This window comes from Rhinolophus sinicus, chromosome 16 (assembly GCF_057876585.1).
Source record: "Rhinolophus sinicus isolate RSI-liver-muscle chromosome 16, RSI-T2T, whole genome shotgun sequence".
NCBI lineage: Eukaryota > Metazoa > Chordata > Mammalia > Chiroptera > Rhinolophidae > Rhinolophus > Rhinolophus sinicus.
Window position 1 is genome coordinate 31,251,729 of NC_142516.1, and position 8,161 is coordinate 31,259,889.

The following is an 8,161-nucleotide window of genomic DNA, read 5'->3' on the forward strand; positions in this document are numbered from 1 at the left end:
TGAACTAAAAGAAGGACGGAAGATCCACTAAAAGCAGTCAGACAGCGTCTTTCCCAGAATCCCCCTGTCTACCAACACAAGTGTCAGCCTGAGCAGTAAGTGACATCATAGCCTCCTGCCAGGCTGAGGGTGTGTTGCACAGCATCTGATTCTTAGGTTAAAAACCAAAATAAAAGGAACACCTGAGCAGCTGTCAGATCACATTTGATTTTACCCTGGTCTGGCATTGTTAAGAGGGTGAAGACGTCTCCAACAGAAAACTGACGTAATGCTCCTCCCGTTAGCCTTGTAGGGTCTGCTCATCATCTCTGAACATGGTTGGAAAGAAAAACCCTCAGGACAGACAGACAGACACACACACACACACACACACACACACACACACACACACACAATGTAGAGCCTAATGAAGGCTGACTGCTAAGCTATCCCTCTACTTAATGAAGAAGATTTTAAAAATAGAACAGAGCCTTAGATTCTGGCAGATCTAGGGTCCAATACTGACCCTGCCTACTGGCCACGTGAATTTTTTTGATCAAGTTCATTCACCACACTGGGCCTCAATTTCCTTATCTGTAAGAGGAGAAGATATGCCTAAGGGCCCACATTCCAGCCCTAATGTACTATGGCTCCTAATTCCACCCTTTCACTCCATCTTCGTGTCCTACACTTGACATTTATTGAGCATTTGTATAGGCCAGACTCTGTGTCTGGCACTGAGAATATGAAGTGAATAAGACACCGTGTCTGCCGTCCAGGGGCTCGGCATCTACTGGAATGAGATGAACAATATAGAACATGGGAGCGAAGCAAGAGAGGGTTTAGGGTAAATATGAAGTGTCTGGCATGGGCATTTAAGCGAGGGGTCATGCCATTGTCCAAAATGGATAAAACGACCATGTAATGGACCATTCAAACAAGGACATTTTGTAGAGTAAAAGGAGGGATTATTAATAATTATAATGGGACAATAAGCTTAAAGTGAGACTATCCCAGGCAACCTGGGGTGTACAGCCACCCTAAAGCTAGGACCTATAGAAGAAAATAGAGTTTGGGAGGATACTAAGTTTGGGTCTAGCAATGTTGCCTTTAGGTGCCTGCAAAATATCTAAGTGGAGCTGCACAGCGGAAAGGTGGGCAAACGGGCTGGAGCTGAGGAGAGAGCTCTGGGCCAGAGATACGGAGTTGGGAGCCATCGTGAGCCATAGGACAGGTGAGGACATCTAGAGAAATGTGAAGAGTAGGAAGAGAAGAGGGTCAAGGTCAGAAGCCTGGAATTAACATTGAAGGGGCAAACAGAGGCTGAAAAGGAGACTGAGCAGGCATAGTAGGAAAACCAGAAGACAACAAAGTCAAAAGCAGAAAAAGTTCCAAACAGAGGAAGTTGTCCACAGTGTCAGAGGCCAGGAAGAAGTAACGTAGTCACTGAATTCAGCAACAAGCAAGTCAGTGGTGCCCTTGGAGCCCCTTTACCTGTGGGCAGTTTCCTCCATCGCCACACTCCAATATCCCCCTTAGCCCAAAAGATTTCTCACCTTCACTTAAAATGAGTGCCATCTGCATGGAGTCTATTCATGAATCTGAAGAAAATGGAGATGCTCTCCAAAGACCACGGGGTATTATTTAAAAGATCAAATAGCATCACGGACCTGAAAAGCACTTTGCAAGCTACAACTACCACACTGAAGTTCTCTCTCCCTCCCCGACCCAACATCCTTTCTGCCTCCAACAGCAGCAGTTTCTCCTCGTCTTTATTCTCATTCCCTTCTGCCTTCAAGCTTCATCTTGCTCAGTCTTGCCTGTCTAACCTCCACCCAATCATTCGTGCAGCCAAATCCGCGAGGATGCAGTCTCAACTTCTGGCCTCCACTTCTCAGCAACCCTCTTGTCTTCCTGAGGTCAAGTTTCTGTCACCTCACACTTGAAGCTGCCCCTGGTTCCTTCTGGACAGCTCCAATACCCTCTTTTCATTTCTCAGCCTCCCTGTCCTCTCTGCAGCACCCAGTACTGCTGTCTATCCCCCCCAAAGCCAAAGTCTCCTCTCTTGGCTTCCACGACTTATTGTTTCCCCTCCCATCTCTCCTCAGCTCCTTCACCTATTGCTCAGACACTGTGATTGACAATGGCTGGGCCCAGGTGCGGTTTGCTTAGGGCTTAGATCTAGTCAAATAACTAGGGGAGATGTTGGGCCCATTTTTCATATCCGAAAGCCAGATCCTAGACTTGAACTTTCTATCAAGAAACCCCTGGAACTTCCACTCTACAAGGTAAAATTCAGATACTAGATTCTCATGTCAAGAACCTCATAGAATTATTGCCTCTCAGGGTTAGAAGGGAACCACAAGTGATTCGATTCAAACATCACCTACTTATGATCCCTCCTCAACAGTCCCTGTTGAGGGATACTCCGACTTCTGCTGGAGCATTCAAAGGGCAGGGAACTGGCCACTTGGGCAAGCATCTTTCCTTCTCAGGCAGGTAGAAGTAAGGCCTGTTCCATATTGAACCAAATCCGCTTCTTATTGTAGCCATGCATTTGGTCTTCCTAATACCCAGCGGGCCCACCAGAAAAGGTCAAATCCCTCCTCCACAGATCTTCAGATTTTTTTGTGCCTGTCTCAGCTCCTCAGTCTCATCTCTGGAAAGCCTGGTTTCGTCCATTCCTTGCACACTCCTCACATCACACAGCTTCTATTCCTCTCATGACCCTGACCCACTTATCTGAGTGTAACCATTTCCAATAGCAAAGTGTGTGCATGTGTGTGTGTGTGTGTATAAGTGAACAAAGGGAATTTCTTTTAGTTTTCCTTCAAGTAGTTCATTTTTGCAAACATCAGGGAACAATTTCCAAGAGGCAGCATGACATATGATGACATAGAAACAAGGTTATCCAGAGCCCAGCACATCAGACAGTCTGGAAAACCCTTAAGTGAAGAATGCTTGTCTCCATGAAACCTTGATAATTTAAGAGACAATGACTCTCTGAAGCAGTCAAGGTCTCCGTTAAATCCAAAGCTAGGTGACTAGAAGGAGGGGTTTCTCACGCAAGGGGACCCTTTGGTCTTTAGCGACATCATTATCTGCGGGTTATTATCATTACTACAAATACTAATACACTTTTATTAAGCGCTGGCAATGACCCAGGGCAAGTGAGTTTAAGTTCATATTATATCCATTTTCATTATCAAGAGAAAAGAGGAGAATGAACAAAGGACTATAATGTGAAATTCTAAAGTAGGAAAAATGAAAAAAGGTTAATTAAAAAAAAAAAAACCCACAGAGTAAAGAGAAAGGCTCCAACTGTTCGTAGTCAGGAGCCATGATGAATGGTGGATCTTTGTCACCCTGGACTTGTCCCCTGTGATTTCTTTCCATCTATGTCTCTAAAAAAAGATCCTCCTCTCAGCTAAGGACATGGGGTGAGTGGGGTGGCGGGCAGGAAGGGCAGTAGACTTTTATCTCAAGGGCCCCTTTTGGCTCTGAAATTCTACAAACCAGTGTTTCCTAATTCTAATATCCAGCCCAAACAAAATCAAATTTAACATTAAAAAATACATTCAAGTGTAAAAATAAAATACAGATATGAATCCTGAGACATTCAGTTTCCAAAGACCTTTTGTTTTTTCCTCTGACACTAAAATATCCAAGTACATGGCTCTCACCTCCGAGTACACCTTGGCCTTCTGTACGGTTTACATCTCTTAAGACAAATGTAAGAAATTTCCCATTAGCCACCAAACTTCTTTGAAAGTCTCCTATGGAATTACATCTTTCTTCCCTATAACTCTTTGCTTGGTAATTCAAAATATTTTTCTCTGCAAGTTATTTCTCTCCAGAAAGCAAATGTCTGAGGCTTTTCAGAGTGTATAAACCAGTGGGAATTCAAAACACCAAGCAGGTCAGCACAATGGACACCTAAATACAGAGGGAGTGTGTGGTCCAGGCCAGAGTGTCTTTTGGCCGAAGTGCTGTATTTTGAGTGTATACTTACGCCACATGGTGTGGTGTTTGTAGCTACTATGTTGGAGCTATCTATCTTGGCTGAAACTTTAATCCATCATTGCAAATTACACATCAAATTTTGATGTCATTTGTGGTATCATCTAGGAGGTACCCTAGAAAAGGTTTGTATGTGTGTCATGTTTACAGAAACAAACCTGGAGACAGGCAGTGACTTACCCAAGTTCGTACAGCAGGACCAGGTCTGGAGTCCAAGAATCCAGTGCTCTTCCTATTAAAATGCACAAGCGCCTAGACCGTGATACCAAATGTCACAGTTAGTCTTAGTGAAGCCTTTACAATGCTTCACAGTAGGAATAAGAGGTCATGCCCCAGAGCCTTCTCCTCATATGCTATGAGAGACAGGTGCCTCTTGGAAAGTTGGCTTCGAGTGAGGATCGCGTGGAAAGGAGACACCAAGCAAACCTCCTGTGTGAACTTCTGTACAGCTTGGCGCTGCCTAGTGTTTCTCATTGAAGCCCTTAGCACCTGGATCACAGTATCATACATGTATGTTTTGCCATGTTCCATCTAGCGCCAACTATGAAGTTCAAATTCAGTGTTACCTGAGTAACTGAACTCAACAGTTAAAAGTCAAGAATGATAAATATTCAACAAATGGCATTGGGTCAACTGGATAATCATTTAAGGGGCATTAAGTTTGGTAGTGGAAGGCCTGGGTGTGTGCGTACATAGCAGATTTGGGTTTTGACAAGATGACTCTACATGGAGACCAGTGAGGAGAATACTGTGAAGCTCATCTTCTGGGGCTTACTCTGGGCAGACCCTGTGCTCTGAGTTGCACACATATTCTGACAATTCATACAATGCATCTCAGAGGAGGGAACTATTTTTTGTTTTATAGCTGAGAACCTGAAGCTTTCAAAGGCCACACAATTGCTCAATGTCTCCCTGCTAGGATATAACAGAGCTTTTACAACAATTGTCATTTCAAACATCTTAAATGTTTTAAAATCTGCCAATAATCCTGAGTTCTCTTCCACTTAAGGGCATACTCCCACCAATGTGGATGGTGGTGGTGCTGGTGGTGTTAGCACTTCCTTACTTCCTGGCACTACAAGATGTTCCAGACTCATCTTGCACATTTCCTGCCCCAGCACTAGAACCAGCCATTTCTCCCAGGAGCCCTGGTTCCTTTTATTGAAGGATGGGATTAGGAACCAAGATCTGGCACTAGCTGTGCCTGTTGTTTCTGGGTGTCTTAGAGTTTCTCAGCAGACAGAGCAAAGACATGTATGTGTGAATACTAACTTGTGTATATATACATATCTATCAATATTTCCATATGTAACCATCTGTATCTATATTGAGGTAAAGTGAGTTCTTACTGGTGTCTCCTACTGTAATCCCATCTAGTCTCCTACCATTGCTTATCTGTAAATTCCCACTTCAACAGTGAGTAATCTGGCTTTCACCATCTGCCATCCATTTACTTCAATTCCAGATACAAATACTGAATTGTTAACCTGTACTCCCTTGGGAAACAACTTTCTCACCTGGGGTACAGTGATTGGGTGGTTCCTTTTGCCTTGAATTTCCAAAGTTACTTAAATCAGCACCTTTTCTCCCACCCCCTTCAGTGAGGTTGTTTCCTACCTTTGTAATACAGTTAGATTCCCTTGTCGCAGTATACATTCCTTCCTAAGATATCCCAGCTTCTTAAATCTTTTTTCAATTCACATACAGTAATGCTATAGACTGAATGCTTGTGTCTGCCCCCCACCCTCCAATTCATGTTGAAATCTAACCCCCAATGTGATGGTATTTAGAGGGGGGCCTTTGGGAGGTGCTTAGGTCATGAGGGTGGAGCCCTAATGAATGGGATTAGTGCCCTTGTAAGAGACCCCAGAGAGCTCCCTTACTTCTTCTACTACTGTTTCCCCGAAAATAAGACCTAACCGGAAAATAAGCCCTAGCATTTTTCAAGATGACATCCCCTGAACATAAGCCCTAATGCGTCTTTTGGAGCAAAATTAATATAAGACCCGGTCTTATTTTAGGGGAAACATAGTATGTGAGGACAAAGCAAGAAGACGCCAGACTCTGAACCAGGAAGCAGGCATCTGTCAGGGCCTTGATCTTGGAATCCCCAGCCTCTAGAACTGTGAGAAATGTTAAGTTCCCTAGTTTATGGAACTTTGCTACAGCAGCCTGAAGAGACTGAAACAAACTAAGGTTTACTTTTCATGCTATAAATTTCTATAGGTTTTAGCAAATGTATATTATGTGCGCACCATTACAGTATCATACAGAATAGTTTTGCCACCCTAAAAATTCCCTGTACTTCACTTATTCAACACTCCTTCCCATTCCATTGGCAACCACTACTCTTTTTAATGTCTCTATAGTTTCGCCTTTTCCAGGTCATACAATTGTCATTGTACAGCAGATAATCTCTTCAGACTGTCTTCTTTCACTTCGCAATACACATTTAACGTTCCTACACGTCTTTTCATAGCTTGATAACTCATTTCACCTTGGTGCTGAATAATAGCCCATTGTATGGCTGTACCAGTTTGTTTATCCATTCACATACTGAATGACATTTCTGTTGCTTCCAATTTTTGGCAATTATGACTTAAGATGCTATAAACATTCACATGCAGGTTTTTACATGGACCTAAATTTACAAATCAACTGGGCAAAGACCTAGGAGAACAATTACTGGGCTATATGGTGATGTTATATTTAGCTTTGTAAGAGACTGTAAAACTGTCTTCCCAAGTGGATGCGCCATTTTGCCTTCCCACCAGGAATAAATGAGAGTTCCTGTCACTCCACATCCTCGTCAGCACTTGGTTTGTCCGTTTATTGGACCTTAACCATTCTAATAGATACATAGTAGCATCTCATTTTAATTTGAAATTCTCTAATGACAAGTGATGGTAAGCATCTTGTCATCCGTTATATGTTTATTGCTACCTGTATACCTTCTTTAGTGAAGCATCTGTTCAGATCTGTTGCCCTGAAGAAACTGTGCTGTCTCATTCTTGAGTTTTAAGAATCCTTTTCTAGTTTGGATACCAGACATTCATCAGATATGTGTTTAACAAATATTTTCTCCCATTATGTGGGTTGCCTTCACTTTTTTGATGGCATCCTTGAAGCACAAAATATTTTAATTTTGGTGAAGTCCATGTATCTATTGTTTCTCTTGTTGCTTGTGCTTTTCGTGTCATAGCTAAGTAGCCATTGCCTAATCCAAGGTCATATTTAATCCTGTATTTTTTGTAATAATTTTTATCATTTTAGCTTTATCATTTAGGTCTCTGATCCATTTTATGTTAATCTTTTTATGTGGTATGAGGTGGGGCTCCAACTCCACTTTTTGCACGTGGATATCTAGTTATCTGAGCACTACTTGTTGAAAAGACTGTTCTCCCTCCACCCCTCATTGAATTGTCCTGGTATCTTTGTCAAAAATCAGTTGACCATTGTGACAGGCAAAAGAATGACCCTCCCCCAAAGACATCACATTCTAATTCCTGGGATCAATACATATGATATGTTACCTGTCAAAGGAGAATTAAGCTTGCAGGTGGAATCAAGGTTGCCAAAGAGTTGACCCTGAAATAGGGAAATAATCCTGCATTACCTGGGTGGGCCCAATGTAATCATTAGGGTCATAAAATGTGGAAGAGGGATGGAGAAGAGTTCAGAGTCAGAGGGAAATGTGAGTGTGGAAGAAGTCAGAGCGATGTGAAGTTAAGATGCTATAAACATTCACATGGGTAAGGACTCAACTTACCCTTGTTTAAAGGTGGAGAAGAGGGCCATGTGCTGAAAAATGCAGGAGCTTCTGGAAATTGGAAATGGCAAGGAAATGGATCCTACTCCAGAACCTACAAAAAGGCTGTTAAATATATAATTCTGTAGGCCTATATTATATCATCATAATCATAAAACTAAGCTCTTAGAAATGCATGAAACCACTGTGGAACCCAGAAGCTCAGTCTTTCGATTCTTATTTCCTTAGTAAACTATTCTCCTTAGTTTACTTAGAGGAAGACACTTTGAACTTATTACTTTTACTAAGAAGAATCACATAACATACTCAATTGTAGTGAACTGCACTGTAATAAAGTCTGAATTAGTGAAGTTTCCTACACACATCTTAACCAGTTTGTGTAAGATTGCTGCT